The sequence below is a fragment of the Triticum urartu genome, chromosome 7A (assembly GCF_056163025.1).
Source record: "Triticum urartu cultivar PI428250 chromosome 7A, HENAU_Tu73, whole genome shotgun sequence".
NCBI lineage: Eukaryota > Viridiplantae > Streptophyta > Magnoliopsida > Poales > Poaceae > Triticum > Triticum urartu.
The window spans coordinates 734492231-734516444 of NC_141879.1; the positions used below are offsets into that span (position 1 = coordinate 734492231).

General features: G+C 42.9%; 1 pseudogene; it reads left to right on the forward strand.

The window, feature by feature from the left end:
• Positions 1-5503: 5503 nt before the first annotated feature.
• On the forward strand, positions 5504-8933 carry LOC147962446 (uncharacterized; annotated as a pseudogene).
• The last annotated feature ends 15281 nt before the right edge of the window (positions 8934-24214 follow it).

Genomic DNA, 24214 nt, shown 5'->3' on the forward strand with positions numbered 1-24214 from the left:
ATAAAGGAACTAGCAAACACTATCAACATGGGGTAAGTAGAGTGAATCTCGGGTTCAAAAGCCCAAGAGTAGAATGCCTACTACTAAATGGCATCACGGGATGCTTTCGAGAATGGTGGCCAGAATCATCACACTGGGAACACAAAACATGGCTAGATTACTAGGTGATCCCCTAAGACACCTAGGGTCATAATAATAACTCCAACATATATGTCGAGGCAACAGAGTACCTCAACTCTCTGATTAGTGTGCTTATTCTAACCAAAAAGGACATCAGGAACGGAACAAAAGGATTTGCAAATGCATCATATTGTTTAGAAACCTGGGGCAACTCGGACAGCATAACGGCTGTAAATGCTTAAAAAGATTCGAGACATCCTGCAAAATGGTGGCATAACCACTCAACATCACAATATCAATGTTCTGAGATCAACTAAGAACACATGGAAGTAGTAGGAACCGAACTCGGGCTTAAACTCAACAATCCTAGGCAACTACGGTTTAGTAACACGTCATCCTGATAGATAGATGAGAAGGCCTAGTTCTTAATCCCCGTAGAAAAGAAGAGGTTGACTCAGATCAGAAGGACATAAGGTAAAGGAGTAAAAAGAGCCTTACGTTCCCCTCCACAATCAATTCCCTTACATAGCTAAAGCATTTCTAGACTCGACTTCGACCAGTTTGGCTTGGTAATCCTACAGGCAGTCAGGCTCTGATACCAACACTGTCAGGACCCCGATTCCAAGTCACATCGATCTAGCCGGTAACACCTCATATCACTTTGCGGCCTCACGCACGGTATTCCCACGGGTGTCGCCTTACCATGGCCCGGGACCGTATGCGCCTTTTGGCTCACGTATATGGTAGTGTCGCTAGCATCCATATGACAGAGAACCCGGGCCGACATGGCTAGTCATGAACCCAAAGCGGCACTAACCTATGGGGACAGGCATACATGAATCACATCGAGCATGTCGATCAGCAGCGTGTGAATCCGGGCTGTAGCACTGGGCTAACAGGACTCCGGGAACCTGGGCTGTAGCAGGCTAGGCAGGACTCCAGATGTCACAGCGTGACATTTCCCCGAAGGGACAGACACAGGAACGAAGTGAAACACATGCCGGCCAGTCAAGTGTCCTGAGCAGTAGTGCTGGGCTAGCAGGACTCCGGTGAACCGGGCTGTAGCAAACTACTATGGCTCATGGAAGCACTAGACTACATTTCCCCATAAGAGAGGCTGCCAAGTATAAACAACTAGATTGTCGGATCCCACACATACCAAGCATTTCAATCATACACACAATATGCTCGATATGTGTAAATACAACATGGCATCACAACATAACTCTACGACTTAAGTATTTATTCATTAGACTCCGAGGAGCGAGAAATTACAAACATGGGTCTCATGACCCAACAAACATAGCATACAAATCAAGGCACAAGCGGAAGCTTAACATGTCTGAGTACAGACATGTACAAATGAAAAAGGCTAAGAAGCCTGACTATCTACCAGATCCTGCCGAGGGCACAAGATCGTAGCTGAGGTATCAAGCTAACATCGAAGTCCACACGAAACTACTAGCGAGACTGGAGTCTCTCTGCAAAACATAAATTAAGCAAACGTGAGTACAAAAGTACTCAGCAAGACTTACATCAGAACTAGCTACATATGCATCGGTATCAACAAAGGGGGGGGGTGGAGTTTAACTGCAGGAAGCCAGCTTTGACTCGGTGGCTATCTTAAACTATGACTTCAAGTAACTCTTTTGAGGTGGCGCACACGTGTCCAAATATTCACCATATCAATACACCACTATGGATCCGCTCCCGTCTCCCTATGAGAACGCCATCCATAACATTCACACTTATCTTGCGAGTTTTAGAGTATCCACTTTCACTTGTCTATGAACTATGCAAGGGGTCCAAGTTTCCATATCCGAGGAATCCGGCTATTCGAATAGATAATGATAACCCTGCAGGGGTGTACTTCTTCACACACGCTCCCACCACTTACCACCATATACACGTCATGTATCTCGGGAACCTTCAAGCGGAAGCCTGGCGAGGGTGTCGGCCATGGCCTACCTAAACACTTAAGTCTCTACTCCAGGTTTATCGCCTATCCAGGTTCCATCCGCAGGGAGTCCAGCCGAGGTTTCCACATACGGCCCCGAACGATGTGAACAGGGTTCCCGAGTCACCAGACGGGTGCCCGGTACACCGTGCCACGATGTATCTACCGCAACATAGCCCATCCCTAGGGCCAGCGCTACGCACGGCCGCCAACACATAACATACAAACACCAGAAACTAGTTGCAACTCCTGGACAGAGTACTAGGGTGATTAAGAAGCCGAGAGGGTCAATTAAGGATCCCAATGAGTGGTAGTAGCTGTTCATGGATCACAGACACAGAACTCAGTTCCTGAGGACGGTTTCAATGAGACAACCCACCATGTACTCCTACATGGCCTCTCACCGCTACCTTTACCAAAACGTGTTCACACACTTAGCTCACACACAGTAGGACATGTTCACACACCTCCGATTCATTCCCGATGAATCAGACCTGACACAACTCTATGCAATAGCAGGCATGACAAACAAGCATGAACGAGTAGGCACATCAGGGCTCAAACAACTCCTACTCATGCTAGTGGGTTTCATCTATTTACTGTGGCAATGACATGTCATGCAGAGGGAAGGGGTTCAACTACCGCAACATGTAACAGTTGAATCGTTATTGTCCTAATGCAGTAAAAGAGAGCAGGAGCGAGAGTGGGATTGTATCGGAATGAACAAGGGGGGTTTTGCTTGCCTGGCACTTCTGAAGACAATATAGTTCTTCATCGGTGTCATCGATCACAGCGTCGGAGCAGCGTCTACCGAGAGGGGACATTTACCGGCAAACAAGGAAGAACACAATCAATGCGATGCAACAATATGATGCATGATCATGACAGGGCAATATGCCGTTGATTGAGCTAATGCAACTAGCAACAAGTTAAATGGAGTCCATATGGACCAAGGGTTCACATGCAAACTCCATATTTAGCATTTTAAATGCCATTATCATGTTTTCACTTATACAGTGGGTATAAGTTGGTTGAACATGCATGAAAGTAGCATAAATGGATAGATTGGATTTTTGTGATAATTTTTCATATATAAATTATTTCATTTGGAGTTACGGTTGAATTTCTATGATTTTTGGAGGTTTTGGACATTTTCTGAATTAAATAAATCATTTCTGATTTATTTAAAATCCAGAAAACATATTACTGTGTCAGCATGATGTCACTATGACGTCATCAGGTCAATTCGGTGGTCCCACTGGTCAGTGTCAGAGTGCTGGTTAGGGTCGCTGACGTGTGGACCCAGTCAACGGCCATGTCAGCACGGTCAAAGATGACACGTGGGGCCACCGAGATTAAGTTAAATCTAAGTCCTGTGGTTAATTAAGGGACGGGGCCCGCTGTCAGTGTCTTGGGAGGTTGATTAGCAGGTGATTAACCTTTAACTAAGTGGCCACGTCGGCGGCTAACCGCCGGTGACACACAGACACGGCGGCATCGCTCGTTCCGGCGATTCCGGCGACGAGAGGAGGCGGGGTTGGGCTCTATGGGTAGCTGGCGCAACGTCACGTCCGTTGGTGGCCGTGGTTGGGCCTGGGGTGGCCGGGGTCGACGGCGGCAAGCTCGGTTGCGGCCGCCTGAGTTCGGGTGGGCACGGGTTCGCTGCTGCAGCCTGCAAACGGGCGGTTGCTTGCGCTAGGAACGCTCTATGGGATGCCGCGAACGCGTTGGAGTCGCCGGGGTGACCAATGGTCACCGGAGCTGCGTTGATGGTGAGCTCAGGCGGCGGCGTGCTACGATCTGCAAGGGGGCGACGGCTACGGCGAGAGACAGACCACGGGGTAAGGGAAAACAGTGGCGGAGCTCACAGCGGTGCCGTAGGGATGGTTAGCGGGCTCGGGGACGCTCGGAGGTGTCGAATCGGCGGTGGAGATCTCCGGTGGCCGTCGGTGATGATGACGACGATGGCGACGCGTAGGGGCTCTTCCGGTCGCGTGAGACGACATGGAGGACGAGGGAGGCACGGCGGAGCTTGGGGCCGCGTCGGAGAGGTGAGGGGGTGGCGGTGAGCACGGTGTTTTGCGGCGACGTGCTCCGGCTCGTTCGGGCAGCTGTGAGAGAGAGAGCAGAGGAGGCGAAAGAGGTCCAGGGAGAGAGGGGAGAGGTGCAGGGGGTCGCGGGCGGTCCAGAGCGAGGGGATCGGCACAGGGAGGCCAAGCAGGAGGTGGCGCTGCTCGGCTACGGCATATGCCTGGCACGCAGCTGCTCCTACTGGCGGTAGGAGGAAGACGACAGGAGGCGCCAGATGGGCTGGGCCAGCGAGCTGGGCTGCCAGTTGGGCCGGCTTCAGGTAAGGCCAGGTAAGTTCTTCTCTCTCTCTGCTTTTCTATTTATTAATGTTTTCTATTTTCTGCAATTTGTTTTGATTTGATTTAAAACATCAAATCATTTCTTGAACTTTCTGTGTATTGCTATGTAAGCTCAGGACTAGTCCAAGGTCACCTGCAATTCACAAAAATATTTGAACTTTATTTCTTATATAACAGAAATAAATTCAACTCAAATATGTCATTGATTTAAGTCAAAGGCCCAAAATAAATATTTATGTGATTCCAAAAATATTGGTTTGGATTTTACCCCTTATCAATATTTTCACAGAGTAACAGGAACATTTCTTTGGACTCATTTGATGAGATTTAAATGTTGGTTATTTTTAGAGGTTTTTCTGAGGCTTTGAAAATTCCTCAATTCAAATTTCAAAATTTAGACATGATGATCATGCAAGGACAAGCAAAGGCTAAACTAGGGCTGTGACAGAATATTACTATTACATACTACTATACCAAAGATATACCTAAATATAAGAATATTTAATAGTTGTATACCGAAGATATTATACAGTTAAATACTATTAACTCCGTTCCAAAATATAAGAATATTACTATAAAGTACTATTAGCTATGTTCTAATATTTAGTAATAGAGATAATATTCTTTAGTAGTGATATATCTTTATTCCAAATTAAATATAAGAATATTACTATTAAATACTAGAATCCCAAAGATATATCTAATAATATACCAAAGATATACAACAATTAAATAATATTACCTTTGTTCCAAAATATAAGAATGTTAGTATTAAATATTGTCACAACTATTCTTATATTTAGTAACAGAGATAATAGTATTTAATAGAAGTATATCATTGTTCCTAAATATAAGAATATTACTATTAAATACTAGTATACCAGATATATATATCTAATAGTATACCAAAGATATGCCAAAATGTAAGAATATTTAATAGAAATATACCAAAGATATGCTACTATTAAATGCTAGTATTAAACAAATAAATCTGTAGTCCAACACACGGTCCCCACCTTGGCCCGTGCCTTCCGTTTCAGTACATAAAGGGCAACACATGCTTCTGCTCCACGCTCACATTCTTCTCATCCGGCTCTCTCGACCCACTGCGCGCGTCTGCTCAACCGATCCACGATGATGTCTAGCTCTGGCGTCAACGCCAAACCCTCAGCCAACCACGAGGAGCAGAGCCTAGCTGCGCCCGCCCCGCCCCCTGCAGCCGCCGTCGCCCTGGGGAAAGGGAAGGTGTTTGCGAAACAAGCGCCTGCGCCGGTGGTTCGCGAGCGCAAGTACGGGAGAGATCGGCAGAAAAGCCCACCCCCAGCGGCTACCAGAGAGGAGCTGGAATACTAGGAGCCCCGTGAAGGCCCCTTGAAGGTGCTTGCGCTCCCGACGCTAGGGGCCCCGCATACTCACGCTGTCTCCGGCGACAAGATGATGAGACGCGCTCGGGCCCCACCCTGCATGCAAACGCTGTCTCTGACGACAAGATGGTGAGCCGCGCTCGCGCCCCCACACTGCACGCAAACCCTGTCTCCGATGACAAGATGGTGAGGCGCACTTGCTTCCCCCTCTCCTACTAATGGTGAGCCACTCTTTTGTGTCAAGGGGAGATGGCATGCATAATAATTGACAATGAAAAATTTGCAGCCTACATCAAAAGTTTAACCCAAGAAAGTGAATATGTGCCATTATAATTTACCACACTAAGTCATCATTATTTCATACTCGAATATTCCCGGTGTCGTGACTTTTGATGGTGATAAGCCCAAATAATCGCCATTGTGAAATTAAATTCCTCCCTTGAGTCGAACCCACATCCGTAAAGGTGTGCGACTACAATCCACCTAATGGATATCTTGGAGTCCTTAAAATAATCAAGTGTGCACAATATGGTGACTTGATAATCACATCTACTAATGGGGAGGCGCGAGGTCACATTTTTTGCCATGGAGACACGATATTCCATACTAATTGACCCTAGGAAGCTAATCACCCCCATCAAGATCCCTTCCTGGTTCTCCTATAACTGGATTCCCCGAAACAACGAGAATCCTTAGAATGGGATTACAACTTAGCACCTTTTGTTTTCACATAGTAACAAGAGTTGCTCCTTGGAGAGCACGTGACGATGAAAGTTGTAACTTGTGTTTCGGAGGGAGTTATTGTCTCGAAACTTTGTTCTCAAATATTCCGATTCCAGCAAACGACGGTCCTTGGGTCGAAGTTGTAGCGCACACCTTGTAATTTTGAAGTGGGGCGAGGCAACTTTAGCTAGGAACCTATTTTTCTTCTGACCAGCTCCCTGAAAACAATGTTCGAAATCATGTGTAGCCGGTGTAGATGTGTCATTGCAATTCCACGACTAGGTTATCACCAAGTCCTATGTATTACATGACAGCATATGCCATCATATAGTGACTTGATAAATTAAATGCATTTCACCAAGCTTTTGTGTTCCAATTATAGTGAAGATAGCGACTCACATGTCAGCCTCCCTAACGGGAAGCAGAATCACTCTGACTTTGGCAACCTGATTTTTTGATGGATTCAAGCAAACATGTTGGATTTGTGTATTATTTATTTCCACTTATATAATTCAAAATAAAGAAATCAATTCAGAATAGGAGTCTTGGAGACAACCATGTCAATAATGTGAAATTATGGGAAATCTTATTATGTGCATCAACAAGCCAAAACTCGTGGCTTAAGAGATACGTGTACAATCTCCCAATGGTTATGCCCCCTACTAAATTCATGATGTTAACTAGTCCCCAGAAGTTTAAGTCGAGAAAGAAGTTTGGGCAACATATTTCCAGACACCTGTCATGTCTAGGATCGTCTGAAGCCTAGGTAAGCTTAGTCATGGGATCAATGCAGGCTATTAGTACATTGACCCAGTTCTTAACTCAAGTCCTCCTTGCTTGATACCATATTGAATGGCAGGTACATAATACATTTACTTAAGTGGGGGAACAATGTTGGCTAGTATATTTCAACACTCACCTCAAATGCATCTTTTTGACGCATATAATGCATTGTGATGGAAACATTTTTTTCTATAGACTAAATTCCAATGAAAATTTTAATTAATTTAGTAGCAATCTTGTATGGCAAGGATATATGGCAAATGAAAAGGAGAGCGCAAATGCTACTTGCTGGCACGCACAAGTCAAGTTGTCTTTTTACTCCCGTGTTGATCCTCCGTGGTTCAACATCGGGCATTACACAAAGAACAAGTTACCTTTACACACCGACTAGAGCTACCAGATCCTGGATGTTCCACCGTGAATGTCCATATGGTGCAATGAGTGATAGCGGGGTATATTAGAATATATAGTATACGCCGTTAAAGTAATTAAATGGGCTATTTTGCCTACTATGACAAAATAGTATTTTTTAAGAGAAAACTATGTAAGAGTTTGTGATCTCTATATGTAAAAGCATTATTTGCCTTTCCTTGGTGTTCGTGCAGTTTGATTTATGGAAAAAATGGAAAATCATGGGACAATAATTGTTGATATTCTTTGCGGGAAAGCGATATGTTTTCACTTTTTAGATCACACAAAGTATTGTTTTCTTATAGTGGTGATATAAAATGTTCTAAATCTGCACTTGTGATTCGTTATCCATTTAAATTTTGTTTCTTCCATAGATTATGTTGGTTTGTTGCTGTATTTATCTCAGCACTAGAGTATACTGATGTTAGCTAAGTCCAATAAAAGGCCGATGTTTCTATCATGTTATACAAATTAGTAAGCTAAGTACTCACCAAACTCAACTTACAGAATCCCAGACTACGTGAAGCACACATCATGCAGTACACATGTTCATCTTAGTGTTATGTTATACTTGGCTCTCAGATAACAAATGTTATCAATTATTACTATCTTTTTCAGGTTGTTTCTGCCTGTTCATCATAGAATTATCTTATGTAGTCCACCAAGGTTCATGCAACTCGGATTTTCATACTTTGGTAGTATTAGTGTTCACTAGGACTAGGTGCCACTCTGTAGAAACTGGGGATACAGATGGAGAAAGTAGTCCTTATTTTTTATTTCAAAAAGTTTGTTCATATCTATAACAGGTTTATTAATTTTCAGTGTATAGTGTTGTGAAACCTAGAGTGTTTTATCTCATTTAACATTGAACTACGCTTGCAAGGAAAAACCTTCATTTGACATCAAACTATGCATGCAGGACAAACATTCCGTGCATCGGTGCCACCACGCCGCGAACCTTGGGAGCTTGAACCTGGATGGGTGTGAACTTATGATTGATGTCGAGGTTAGGGGTCAGTCATGGATTGAGAATAAAGGGGAATTTGCGAACTATTATTAATAATATGGATGAAACATTGCCTTGTAGAGAGAATAAGAGATTTCGAGAGATATTTATAAATGGATGCATACTTGCAATAGCAGTGCAAAATATGATGCTAGCATTTTATTTTCATTGTTGTTCCCATTAAACTTCTCGTGGTGGCTCCATTATTCACAGCCTCGCACATGAAATCTTATTTCGTTCGGGTAAATGGTGCGTGTCGTTGCTCCTGTAGTTTTGCGGTTTGCATCTGCTTGAAACTTGTGAGTTGGATTTTGCGATGTTGCAATGCAAATTTAGGATGGAGGGAAGATAATAAAAAAAATCCGTTCTATGGGCATTGTATATTGTATGCAATTCAGAGAGCACGCATGCAAATGCAAGATGCAAGACGTAGTAGGCACATGTCAAGGTTTATTAAGAGTATCTACAACCGCACGCTTCATATCCGCCCCAAACGCCAGTGTGAGCTGCCCGGTCAGTACTAGGATTCAAAATTGCCACCAATTAAACTAGACATGCCAAATCCGGCCCAAACGTCTAGATTGACCGACACTCCCCATATCCGGCCCATATCTTGGATGGATATGTGGAAGCCGAGAGGCACCTGGACACACCCGCCAGGTAGGATCCGGCTGACTGCAGCCCACCTGACCCCACATAAATTGGACCCTATCTGCACTCCGAGCGAAACCCTAGCCACATTCGACACCACTCTACTCCTCTCCAGGCCAATCCCCTCCACCCACAAGCCCCATGTGCGCATCTCCCACCATCTCAGGCATGGCAGGCATCGGATCCCGGTCAAACACCTCTTGATCTGTTAAACCAGAGATCGTCCCACGCAGCCCCAAGGAGGAGATGGATGACTGCCTTGCCGTTCTCCACTACTGGAGGAGTCCGCCCAGCACCGCTCACAATCCATCTGGTGGGAATCCATTGCGTCTGCCCAAATGGCGCAAGGATCCGGCCCCAGGGCAGTCGCCGCTGCCTCGCCAGAGGCAGTGTAGTCCATCTGGCGTCCGAACACCGTGGAGGATGCGCAACCACTTTGTTGGCGCACCAACACAGAGGTGCACAGCCGCTTAACGTCTTATTCAAATATGGTGCGGCACGTCAACCGTGTTAGGCAACGGGTATGGGAGCCCGCGGCAGCCCTCGTGCCAGACGCTGGCGGGGCGGAGTCGCACTCTTCGGCGCCTCGTATCGTGCCCCGCAACCCTTGGCGCCGAAATCGTGTCGTGCTGGACGTCGTCGGCTCCACCATGATGGATCAATCATCAACATCACATCCACCGATAACAGATAGGGCACGGGCTCCGACCAGAAAGAGTAGGTCAGTGGAGGCGGCGCTGACTCGAGTTTCTTTAGCCGAGTCATGTCCCATGTCCTACTCTACCTCACCGGAGACCGACCCCCCACTTCGACAGGCTCAGGCAGCCATCGGACATGGACAGGGCCAGAACAACAAGGACAGCCGCTGGTGCAAATTTAGACTACAGCCGTTGACCCGAGGAGAGTGTCGCACAAGTTGATCGCTCAAGAGGTTGGGCCCCTCTGTGGCTGGTGGTCGTGCAGTTCCCGACGCAGTCATCCATGACCACCAGATTGACGCTGCTGCCACTGCAAGTCTAGGCGTCTCTATAGTGGCTGATGTCATTTTAGTGTATTTTCTTTGTATTATGATGATTGCATACTGTTTTGCATACCGCGGCGTATTTTCTTTGTATTATGACGATTGTATACTGTACAATGTATTGTGTCATATTTTTTAGGTCTATTTTTGAAAAGAAAACTATAAATAGCAAAAAATGGTGTGCATATTAAATTTATACCCTCCACTACAAAACAATTGCCACTACTGGGCACATATTTTTGCCCACCATTAATAGTATTGGCCGCCACTGCTATGAGATCGATGTCGATGGCAGGTGGAACGCCCGCCACTGATGCCATTTTGCCAGTGGCGGGCACCTCTGATAGCCTCACCCGTCATTGCTGGGCTTTTGACGCCCGCCACTTGCAAGCATTCCCGCGATAGTGTGCAATTGCGTATCTAGTAGAACATACACAACAATCTTCCCGACAAATAGTTTCGTCCTAGCATGAAGTTATAGTCGCGTTGAAGACATGCATTTATAATCGGAAGTGACGTTGCAGTTGCATATCAACTAGGAGACATTTAACTTGCCTAATGACAAAACACTTGTGTTCCCTAAGTTGCAGTCGCGTTGGAGACATGCATTAGCGAAATGACACCACCTGTAGTTGCGTGTTTGGAGTTAGACATGCAACTAGCTCCACAATAATAAAACTCTGAATTTTAATTTTTAAGGAATTTTAAATAAAAGAAAAAAATAAAATATGAAGATAAAAACAGAAATAGAGCAAACAAACAATAGGAAAAACCCTAAAAAAGGAAAAAATAAAGAAAGGAAAACATGTTTGAAGTTTCTAGAATCTTCATCAAACCAATAGAATGACTCCTACATGGGCCGGCCCACTAACACATGTATCCAGAGGCGGGCGAGGCGTATGTTGACTAGCTCATAGTTGGGGAATCCTATTCCGCGCATCGGCCCCTACGTAGCGACCAAGCGTGTACCCCCTTGGGTTTGTGGTCCTATTCGGGTCGGTCCATTCCGGGTTCTTCCCCATACCGGTTTTTGGGAAGGTTCTAGACCTCTTTTTCTTCTATCTTCATTGTTTATCTTCTAGTTTTTCTTTCTTTTATATTCTATATTTGACTTTTTATTTTTTTTATTTTTTTCTTGTCCTTTTTGTTGTTGCAAATATATTTTAAATTTCGTAAACATTTATTGAAATCAAAAACATCTTTTGAATTGACAAACATATTTCTGAAATAATGAACATTTTCTAATTCATCAATATATTTTGAATTCAGAAAAACACAAAAACAATTAGCTTTTGAGGACATATTTTAAAAATTCTGAACATTTTTGTCAATTGGTAGACATTTTTTAAATCGATGAACATTTCTATGAATTCACATAATTTTTTTGAATTGGCCAACATTTTTTGAATCGATGACCATTTTTTGAATCAATGAATATTTTTTTACACCAATGAACATTTTTTGAAATTCACAATAATATTGTTTGTGAACATTTAAAAAAACTTGTTGAATATTGTTTTTTGAATTCAGATAATTTGATTCAAATTCATGCAACATGCGATCATTTTTTCAAAATCATAAACATTTGTTAATAAACGAATTTTTTTTGATTTCAGGAACATTTTCCAATGTTTGTTTTTTTAATTTAGAACTTTTTTTGAAATCTAGAATAGTTTTAATGGTGAAAAATGAAAACTTAAAAAACAAAAGGTAAAAAAGCATTAAAAAACTAAATGAAAAATGAATAGGGGCTTCCCGGCCTGCTCAACTTCCGGGCGAATACGCGCGTGCGGGAGGGGAGGACTTGCATGCTGGCTCGTTCGCAAGCATGTCACGCGTGCGATAGGAGGTCCCCTCATTATTTAGTGAAAGCTAGTTTATCTCTTGTAGTGGGGCACCACCTGTGGCTTTTACAATCCCTAGATATTGCTTCTATCTCAACTTCGGTCCTCATTAATTAAATAAAGTGATGATACTCCTCAAAAGAAAATAGCTACAGTTGGCACAAAATTTACTGCAAATTAATCATGTGATGAAAGACTTAGACATGACATAGTTTTTTATGGACCCTAATAAGTGCCACATGCCAGGGACGACCACATTACAACTCCGAACATGTTTTATGGCAAGTTTAGTTACGTGAGGATGGGATATTAATTGACAGAAGCATGATGAATCGGTCTCCGATTACGTCAAGAGATTCAGAGAAACAAAAAACCGGTGTTTTAGTTTGGTGATAACTGTGAGAGACTTGGCAGACCTAGTGCTGAGTGGTTTGAGAACTCCCATCAGAGAAAAGCTAGAAGGTTATGAGTTCTTATATATCAACCAAGTCTTACAAAGGGCTTTGGCTCAGGAAAGCCAAAGCAAAGATCTCAAAGAAGTGCATAGATACAAAGCCGATCGTCCAAAGATGAATATGGTGGAATATGATAGTGATCACTCGGACGATGAGGGTGATGTTTTTGCTACTAAATTTGTTTGGCCATCTAAGGCCAAACCCTTTACTTACCATGATCTGAAACCGATTCATAAGAATCGTGATGAAGAGATGAAGTTTACTTTTAACATTGCTAAGTGTGATAGAATATTTGATGCTTTGCTGCAGGGTAAGATTATTAGAATATCTCATACTTTACCGCCGTTTTAAGAGCTAAAACGGCGTGCTTATTGCAAATATCATAATTCTTTTTCTCATGCTACTAACGATTGCAGTGTTTTTCAACGACATATACAATCAGCCATTAATGACAGACGATTGAACTTTTCTGAGATGCAAGCTGATAAACAGCCTTTTCCAATGAATACCATGGATTTGGAGGGGAGGAAGCTACTCATTCGGCTGGAGGTAGCCGAATCTGCTAATAAAGCTAATGTCATTGTTGGTGAGCCCAGGAAAGACAAGGAGGACAACAAGGTCTTGGGGAGACAAGTTGTGCTTGGTAAGCAACCCGATGGCAAGGAAGTGATCAAAATCACCATCAAGAATCCTACACTCGGGGGGCAACTGCCAGTGCAAGAAAATGCTCGTGTGAGGTTTGTCAAGCCCAAGAGTACAGAAATTGGCAAGTGGAGAAGGAATGAAGCTAAAGTGCAACGCAAGCGGATCAAGCCAACTTTTGATATGTTGCTATCCAAGTATGCTAATCAGTCGGCTGGTCCCAGCTCTAACCGGCCATCATACCTGAAGCGACCAAGGTCACCATCAGCTGATATGTTCAGTCAGTATATAAAACCAAGTGGACCAAGGGTGCCGTTTCCAGAAGAGCATACGCAATCTGTTTGGGATCGACTTGACTATTCATATAGAGGCCGACTGAACATCGGTAACTATCGGTCGGCTGGTCAAAACATGCGACCGGATGGAAATTATTCAAGTGTAAGAATGCACCCAGGTGGAAGCTATCTGAGTGAAATAATGTGGCCGATTAGATTCCATCTGACTGAATTCCATCCGAGTGACATCCATCCGAGTGGATTCCATCAGAGTAAAAAGGTGCGCCCAAGTGGAAATTTCATGTATCTGGAAAGTCGAAAAGAATGGCGTGTTAAGTCACCAAGTGTTGCAGCAGTTGAGTCGGGAAAAGGCAAGGAGAAAATGGATGTCGACTCACTTATCTTGGGCACCGAAACATTCGCCATACAGCAGCCGATTGTGCATAGCAATCCGAATGAGCCGATACTTGCTATCGCACCAAAACACTCGGCTAATGACCATGAGGCAAGCACCAGCCAGGTAAAGGCGAGAGATCCTAAATACACTCAGCCAAAGTGGTGTCCTCCAGGGCTAACAAAGACACAAAAGAGGAAACTACAGAGGTTAAGGAGTCAAGAGATGGCAGAACAAGAGGCCGAGAAGCAAAGGGATAAGTTGTTCAATGACACTCGGCCTATGGTACCTACAAAACAAGTGTGGAGGCCCAAACAAATACAAGATGCTGCGGCTTCTACACCTATCACAGCAGCACCTATACTACCAAAAGAGGATGACGCAATCATTGCATCGTCTACGTTACCTATTGCTTCCTCTTCACTCGGACAAATTTCTGAATCGGTGGATGCACTTGAGGAGGAGGCTGACATGTTGGACTATGAGTCTACACCGGTTCATGAAGGTACGGATATCAATATGGTGTATTACTTACCTGCTGAGTTTCGTGCTGTAGATGAGGAAGGGGAGGTGGCTCAGCTGAATTTTGGCCCTAAAAACGCGATATTCGAGAAGCCAAAAGAAGAAGTGACGCATCTGAAACCATTATATCTCAGAGGTCATATCAATGGGTCGCCGCTCACTCGGATGCTTGTTGATGGTGGTGCTGTGGTAAATCTTATGCCCTATTCGGTCTTCAAGAAATTGGGTTTGCCTGATGAAGAATTGATCAAGACCAATATGGTGCTCAACGGATTTGAAGGCAAAGAGAAAACTGAAGCCAAAGGTGTGATGTATGTGGAGCTTACAGTCAGAAGAAAAACTTTGGTTACTGCATTCTTTGTCGCTGAGGTGCAAGGTAACTACAACGTCATACTAGGCCGCGATTGGGTTCATGCAAACCAGTGCGTGCCATCCACTATGCACCAATTTTTGATTCAGTGGGTTGATGATGAAGTGGAAGTTATTCATGCGGATAACTCGGCCTGTGTTGCTTTGGCCGATGCATCGGTGGATTGGCAACATCCCAATGCTACTTGCTTGATGGGACGTGACTTATCAGAATTTGATTTTCTCAGCACAACCAAGAATGGTTTTGTGCCCATCTCTTTAAAGCCGTCAATCGGCTCCAAGGTATGATATGTTTAAATGGATCCTAATTCCGAGTGGTTACAAAAACGTCTTGTAAAGTATCGGTCCAATGAGAACGATATGTACGAGTCTATAGAGGAGTTGGATGACATGGATAAACTTGGACAAGGCTTTACATCAGCCGATCCGTTAGAAGAGGTAGATATTGGAGATGGTTCAGTCACTCGACCGACATTTATAAACAAAAATTTGAAAGCCGGTTGTAAGGCTAAGTTAATCGAGCTACTGAAAGAATATGTTTGTTGCTTTGCATGGGAATATCATGAGATGCCAGGGTTAAGCCGAGAGCTAGTGGAGCATCGGTTGCCTATAAAGGCCGGTTTTAGACCTTATAAACAGTCGGCCAGAAAATTTAATCCGAAAACATATGACCGGATCAAGGAAGAGATCGGTCGACTGCTTGAAGCTAATTTCATTCGACCTTGCAGGTATGCCGAGTGGATTTCTAACATTGTCCCAGTAGAGAAGAAAGGATCTGGCAAGTTGAGGGTGTGCATTGATTTCAGAGATTTGAATAGGGCTACACCCAAAGATGAGTATCCTATGCCAATAGCCGATATGCTTATTAATGATGCTTCTGGACATAAGGTTATTAGCTTTCTAGATGGTAATGCCGGATACAATCACATTTTTATGGCCGAAGAGGACATGTACAAGACAGCTTTTCGATGCCAAGTTTCCTTAGTTTATTCGAGTGGACAATGATGACATTCGGATTAAAAAATGCTGGCGCCACATATCAAAGGGCTATGAATTTGATTTTTCATGATTTACTCGGTGTCATACTTGAAGTTTATATTGATGATATTGTTGTCAAATCGGATGCTTTTGAATCTCACTTGGCCGATTTGCGTTTAGCTTTTGAAAGAATGAAAAAATATGGATTGAAAATGAATCCTTTGAAGTGTGCTTTCGGCATGTCAGCTGGCAAGTTTTTGGGTTTCATTATTCATGAAGATGGTATAGAGATTGATCCCAAAAAGATAGAGGCTATACAGAAACTGGAGGCTCCAACATGCAAGAGAGATATGCAAAAGTTCCTTGGCAAGGTCAATTATTTGAGAAGGTTCATAGCTAATCTATCAGGGAAAGTTGATGCATTTACTCCTATCCTTCGGTTAAAGAATGATGCTGATTTCACTTGGGGGGCAAAACAGCAAGAAGCATTTGATATGATCAAGACTTATTTGTGCACTACTTCGGTGATGAGAGCACCCAAGCATAGGGAACCCTTCAGACTTTACATTGCAGCAGAGGAAGGAGTTATTGGTGCTGTTCTAACTCAAGAGACCGAAGGAAAAGAGCATGCCATCACTTATTTGAGCCACCGCTTATTGGACACAGAGACAAGGTATACATTTATTGAGAAATTATGTCTATGCTTATATTATGCTTGCACAAAACTGAGACATTATTTAGTGCCGAGTGTTTGTGTAGTAGCTTGTCAAACCGATGTCATTAAATACATGTTGCATAGGCCAATTCTTAGTGGTAGAATTGGCATGTGAGCTTATGCTTTGATTGAATATGATTTGGCTTATGAATCTCTAAAATCCATGAAAGGCCAAATTGTTGCTAATTTCATTGTTGAACATCGGGTTAATAACAAGCATGATGTTGATATGAACCTTGTTTCATTAGTACCATGGAGATTATACTTTGATGGTTCAGTTTGTAGCAATGGCCAAGGTGTTGGTATTGTTTATATATCTCCTCATGGTGCTGTTTTTGAAGCCTGATGCCGCTTAGAATATTTGTGCACAAACAATCAAGCCGAATATGAAGCGTAGTTATTCGGCCTAGAGATGTTACTTGATATAGGTGCTACACATATTGAGGCTTATGGTGATTCGTTACTAGTGGTGCAGCAAATATCCAAAGTCTTTCAGTGTTTGGACGAATCACTTAATGTTTATCTTGATAGATGTCTAGATATAATTTCTACTTTGGATTGCTTTAGCATTGCTCATATATCTAGACATGACAATTGGAAAGCAAATGAATTGGCACAACAAGCATCCGGATATCATGTTGATCATGGCATGTTTCATATCTCTCAAAGACCGATGTCTTGTCTTGCCAATATGGGAGAGGCCGAACCTGAACCCACTGATTCGGCCATTAACAAAAAGTCTAGTGTAGGTGACAATCCCAACTGGAGGAAGCCCATTGTTGATTACTTGTGCAATCTGAGTGAAAGGGTGGACAGGGCTGTTCGGCATATGGCTTTCAAGTATACAATAAGAGATGATGGTCTTTATCGCTGAACCGTCGATGATGTTCTTCTAAAGTGTTTGGACGAGGACTAGGCAAGAGTTGCTATGGGAGAAGTACATGAAGGTATTTGTGGCACTCACCAGTCGGCTCCCAAGATGAAATGGTTATTGCGACGTGCTGGGTTTTATTGGCCGACTATGTTTAATGATTGCTTCAGATATTATAAGGGGTGTGAAGCTTGTCAAAAGTTTGGTGATATTCAATTGGCTCCTGCTGCTATGTTACATCCTATTATCAAACCGTGGCCTTTCAGAGATTGGGGTTTAGATTTCATTGGACAAATCCATCCGTCTTCCTCAAAAGGGCATCGGTTCGTATTGGTGGCAACTGATTATTTCACTAAATGGTCTGAAGCAGTACCTCTCAAGAATATGATGCATACGAAGGTAATTCAATTCATAACCGAGCACATTATTCATATATTCGGTATTCCTCAAACGTTAACTACAGATCAAGGTTCATCTTTCATGTCACACCAAGTCAGAGAGTTCGCTGAATCTTATAACATAAAGTTGCTCAATTCCTCTCCATATTATGCCCAAGCTAATGGACAAGCTGAGTCTAGCAATAAAATTTTAATCAAGCTCATCAAGAAGAAGATTGAGGATAATCCAAGGAGGTGGCATGACTTGTTGTCTGAGGCATTATGGGCACATAGAATCTCAAGGCATGGTGCTACGAAAGTGACTCCATATGAGCTAGTATATGGTCAGGAGGCTGTTTTACCGGTGGAACTAAATTTGAATGCTTTGAGAATAGCCAAACAAAATGATTTATCGGCAATAGACTTCTACAAGTTGATGATGGACAACATTGATGAGGTTGCTGATAAACATTTGGCTGCTTTGAATGCCGTAGAGAGAGATAAGTTGAGGGTGGCAAGGGCTTACAATAAGAAAGTCAAGTTGAAGAATTTTCAAGTTGGTGATCTCATTTGGAAAGTGATTCTGCCGATTGGTTCAAGAGATAGAAAATTCGGGAAGTGGTCTCCAAGTTGGGAAGGTCCTTTTAGAATTACAAGAGTTGTTCTCAGAAATTCATATTTGGTGGAATCAATACAAGGGGCATTGTTACATCGAGCTCTCAATGGAAAATATTTGAAGAAGTACCACCCGAGTGTGTGGCAGGAAGCCTAAGTGGGCAATGGCCGATATACGATTATCGCCCTTAGAACAAACATGGCCGATACATAATTATTGCCCTCAGAAAATAAATGGCCGATGGAGTGTTGATATCGTCCTTAGAACAAACACTATGCATATTATTTTTCGGCGTGCAAGCTTTGCCGAAAAACAGGGGGGCATGTGGTGACACCTGATTTTGGCAAGATACAGATTGCAATGAAGATGATCTCGAGTGAATGAGTTTTCAGCATAAAAATATTCACATCATCGAGTGGAACCACTTTGATGTTTCGGTTATATTCATTCGACTTTATCTTACGGGCCGAAACTATACTCCGAGTGGCATAGTTCAATGTTCCGAGTGGTTTTTGGCCAATCACGTCTTCAAGATGACCTCTGATGAAGGAGCACTCTTAAGGAATTGTCTTCGTCTCGTCGAGGCAATCGATTTTGATATATAAATCATCTCAATCCGAGTTCATATGCAAAAGTTAGAGGCAATATACTGCAGACTGAACCTCAACGGAAATATGGCGCGAGGTGCCAGACACTTGTCTGATAGGTTGCGCGAGTAATTCGTCCATCAATACGTCCTTGAATTGAAAAACCTTCAACATGGAAAAGTTTCGCCTCGTCGAGCCGATCGATTTTCATATATAATTCGTCTCAATCCGAGCGCATATGAGGCCTGGAGAGACAAATCAAGATCAGGCTATGTTTTCAGTCGGAAATACGAGTGAAAGTTTACGGTCGAGTGAAAATTTACCGGTCGAGTGAAAGTTTGCTGACCGAATGAACTTATTATTATCCAAGTGGAAATATAGTCATCCGAGTGGAAATATGATCATCCGAGTGAAATTGTCGTACAGGTGAAAATATTCCGAGTGAAAAGATTACCATCGGGACGAAAACTTGCTGATTGAATAAGATAGTGCCTTCCGAGTGGAAATATAGTCATCCGAGTGGAAATATAGTCATCCGAGTGAAAGATTGTCTTCCGAGTGAAAAAGTCCAATCGGACGATCCGAGTGAAAGTATCTAATATCCGAGTGGATGAGCTCAAGTCCGAGTGAAATTGAACATGTGCTCGAAAGTTTATCAAAATGACCTTGGATGAAGAAGTGTTCAATACAGAAGTTGTGCGTATCATCAAGACGGTAAACTTTGATTTTGGAGTCATCATCATCAGAGATAATATATAGCCTACAAATTCATTACGAGACTCAGATAATCCAGTCTACTGCAAGACCGAGTCCGACTGGAAGATAAAGATGACTTCGAAAAGTATTCAAGATGGCTTTATTTGAAAAAGTGATCAACATGAGAGTTGTTCGTATCATCGAGGCGCACAAGTTTGATATTTGGGCCGTCTCGATCGGAGATCATATGCAAGCCCGGCGGCCCGCGCAAGAAGGAAGATAGAGTTTGGGCCAGATTCAGACTGAATCCGAGTGGGAATAGAATTAGGACTCTAGGACGTGAATTGATGTAATTTTTCTTGTAAGGAAAGCCTAGACGAATCCTTTACTTGTACGGGAAGTCCAGCCGCCTCTTATATATGTTGGGGGTGACGGCCGATTGAACAACACACAATCGAACAAATCAATATACTACTTTTTCATCTGCGTTTTATCTCTCCACCGTTTTTCTCTCTCGTTCTTCGCTGTTCTTTGTGTTTGAGAGCTGCGAATTCCAAGCCCTAGGGGCGAGCGAATCGACCTAGGGCAGCCCATAGCCGCCGCACTCCCTGACGGGGTCCCTCCCGGGGGTGTGGGGTTTTCGGGTCTACAAAAGCGCCCGTCGACTGTCTTGCGTATCGCGCTGTCGGTCGGGTCGCCTTCGACGTGAGCTGCGGTGCATCACCCCCGGCGTCGAGGGTACACGTGACGTGTTCGTGTGTCAACACTTGGCTGGATGGTTGAGGGATTGGTTGGGTCAGGCATAGGAAAACGAAAAAAAAGGTTGATCACTAATACATATCCAAATAGTACTAACCAACAAAATTGAATCATCACTGACCTGCTAGTGGCCTATCAGTGCCTCTGGGTAAGTTGTGACTTTGACACCAAAGACGGCCATCCTTCCTGGCTTGTCAGTGATAACACTTCATCACAGACTACTAGCTAGTCCATCGGTGATAATAGTCCATCGCAGGTTGAATTTGCTCCGTTAATTTTATTGCTTGGCTATATTCATGTTGGTACCAACAACACACGCAAATGAAATTTTTGGAAACACATGAACAGAATACGCATTGATACATCATTCATTTGGGGAAGTTGCTTTCCATAGAACATAAAATGTACATTTTCACACTTCACAACCAACATATATTTGGAACATAGATACTTCTACCACATTACAAAGTGTTGTCTATCCATCTAGCAACTTAACAAACTAGGAAAGGAACATACATATTGCCTCGATAAAGGATGTTGGAGTACCGCCTTCCTGGGGACTTCACGAGCGAGAGAGCTCTCCGTGCATTCCATTTCCGGCTGGGGTTCCGCAAGGGCCTCTCGGAGGCTCTACGCGCCATCCAATCTTCCTGGACGGGGTGCTGCCGTGCAACCCAGCTGGGAAGTCCATGATGGGTGGACCGTGGGGTGCGGCCGGGGCCAGCGTCGTTTGGCGGCTTCAGGGAAAGAGAAAGGACTTAGATACTTCAACCACATTAGAAAGAGTAGTCTATCAATCGAGCCACTTAACAAACCAACATATATATGGAACATAGATACCTCCACCACATTACAAAGATTAGACTACCCATTGAGCCACTTAACAAACTTGACAAAGGACATGCATATAAATTTAAATATGCCTAAACTACTCATAATCTCGAGTAGTCTATCTGTCGTGCCTCTTAGCAAACTAACGAGCTCTCCATAGGAAGGAGATGATGACAATATTTCTCTCACCAATCTATGTCAAATCCAATGGCCAGTGTAGCAAGTACCGATGAAACCGGTCGGTGCTTGCACCAACAAGTAAATTTGTAGCAGCACTCATCATCTTCATTTGCATAGTGCAACCAAAATAAAACTCTGCATAGAACAAAAAATGGCTTGACAATCACATAAGATATTCATTGATCTATTATTTCAGATCAAATTCAAGCAAACTTTAAGAAATAAGAAATTAGTTAACCGTGTACTTGACTTAAGCAGTGGTGTGTTTACAAAGGACAAAACACTCGGAGTATCGCCCTTCCAACTACTGGCAAAAATGGCAAATATTTTTTGTGTGCAGTGCAACTAAATGGATATCTGTTTCAACACAATAGTTGTTATATAGTTTTCAACTTACATAGTGATCCATAAAAGGCATAATTGCTTTGTTCAAGAACATATAAACCTCAGATAACGTAAGTAATCTTATTCTCCACATCAAAGACACTACTCCTTTGATTAGAATAAGTTAATCAACGTAAGATATTCTTCAACACATAGTAGTCAAAGCATGGCGTGCCTTAGTTGTGTGTAAAGGTAACAAGTTTCATCATCTGCCTACTAAGAAGTGTATATTGCTACACCATCAGAATAGTTGCACTAATCTCTAAATTCTTAACAGATTTCTACAAAGAAAGAGCTAACGCTACAAAAAAAATCTATAATTTAAAATGCATCAAACCCTACGAAAAATTGGTTGAAATACATCAACCCTTGTAGATTTCTATAACCAAATACATGAACTAACCCTACAAAATTACATCCACACAAAGGTTAGTCACACATAAAAGCCTGAATGTTCTATAATGTAAGAAGAAGCGAAGCTCACAACCATGATCGCCATCACGACTAAATTAAGAGCAAGGCAGGAGTATCGGGTATACCACCTCACATGACGGCGTGGGACACCTGGTGTCCAACGGCATGGTGGATTTGACAGAACCAGAGATGCCAGACGGAGGCTATGCCTCCATGACATTCGATGCCATGCCTGACAAGAGAGCGCCACTCAGGAAGCCGTGTGAGCGGTCGTGGATGGACTAGGTGGCTGCGGGGACATCAGATAGTGCGCCATTGTAAATGATCCATGACTGGGCATAGTGCAATCTCATAGGAGAGGGGCTCGCCAACGGTGGTGAGGGTTAGGGAATTGGCACCGAGAAGATCTAAAACGTGTACAACACAACTCTTATCGGTGAGAAAATGAAAGCGACTATTTTGCTACAATAACTTTGGCGGTTCAAATATGGCAGCCGTAGTGACAAATATCCATTAACTTTGGACATCGGAACACACTATCACTGACCGATCAATTTCAAACCCGTCTCTAATAAGCATGCAGTATAGCTCAAAATACCTCATCACTGACGCACCTTGGAAGACGCATCAGTGATCATGCTTTTCACTGATGCGTGGGCAGTGGTAGGTCAGCAATGCAGGGTCAGTGATATTCTTATCTGTACTAGTGGATTGTGCAAGGCTTCTATCATATCTGACTTGTGAAGAACAATGTGAGTTACACTAGTAAAATAAGCAGATCGGTGGCCGAAAAAACTATCTTTCATGTGGAGCAGTGGCAATCAGGCACACCAACAGTAGGACATACAAGTCCAGGCTCAGTGGCAGGAACGATGGCATCTGCCAGAGCATGAGCGGATCTAAGGCAATGCTGGTGGCGTATGGGCTAATAATCAAGACAGAGGAGGAGAGGCGGTCCTGAGAGGCCATCGAAGGGAGTTTGTTGTAGGCTCATGCGCTTTTACCCTCTCTAGCAAAACGTAGAGTGGCGGAGTTACAAGCATGTTGCTGTGTCCCTGCACTAGAGAATCGTCTTGGAGACGGACTGCAAGATGGTGGTGAGCAAGCTCGACTCTGAAGGGAAGGACCGATCACCCCATTGTCTGGTGGTTGAAGAAGTGAAGGGCATGCTCCAAACTTTTATTGAGTCCAAGATCACTTGGGTTCATAGAGAGATGAATTGTATTGCCTACATCTTAGCTGATCAAGGTTGTCGGCATGAATTGTGAAAAACATGTACTAGGACCGTTTTGAACTCTGGCACTGCCAAGAACTCTGAATACAATGGCAACCATTCTATCTAAAAAATGATTATTTACAGGTATCTTTCCTTATCAATAAAGAAATCGAGTTTAAAGAAATTAAGTTTAAAATAGGAGCAAGCTGATTACCAACGTACTTATTTTATTCCGTACCTATATCTTAATGCATGGCTATAATAAGATGATACATTTTTCGTCAAAAAGTTGCATGCATTACATAAATTGACTAAGGAACTAAATCATGACTAGTAATAGTACTCCCTCCCAAACAAATAGATGCACTACCAAATAGTAGGTATATCTTTGTTTCTAAATATAAGAATATTACTATTAAATACTAGTATACCAAAGATACACCTAAAATATAAGAATATTTAATATTCGTATACCGAATATATTCTACAATTAAATACGATTACCTCTATTTCAAAATATAAGAATATTACTATAAAATAATGTGACCTCTGTTATAATATTTAGCAATAGAGATAATATTATTTAGTAGTGATATATCTTTATTCCTAATTAAATATAAGAATATTACTAATAAATACTAGTATCCCAAAGATATATTTGATAGTATACCGAAGATATACAAC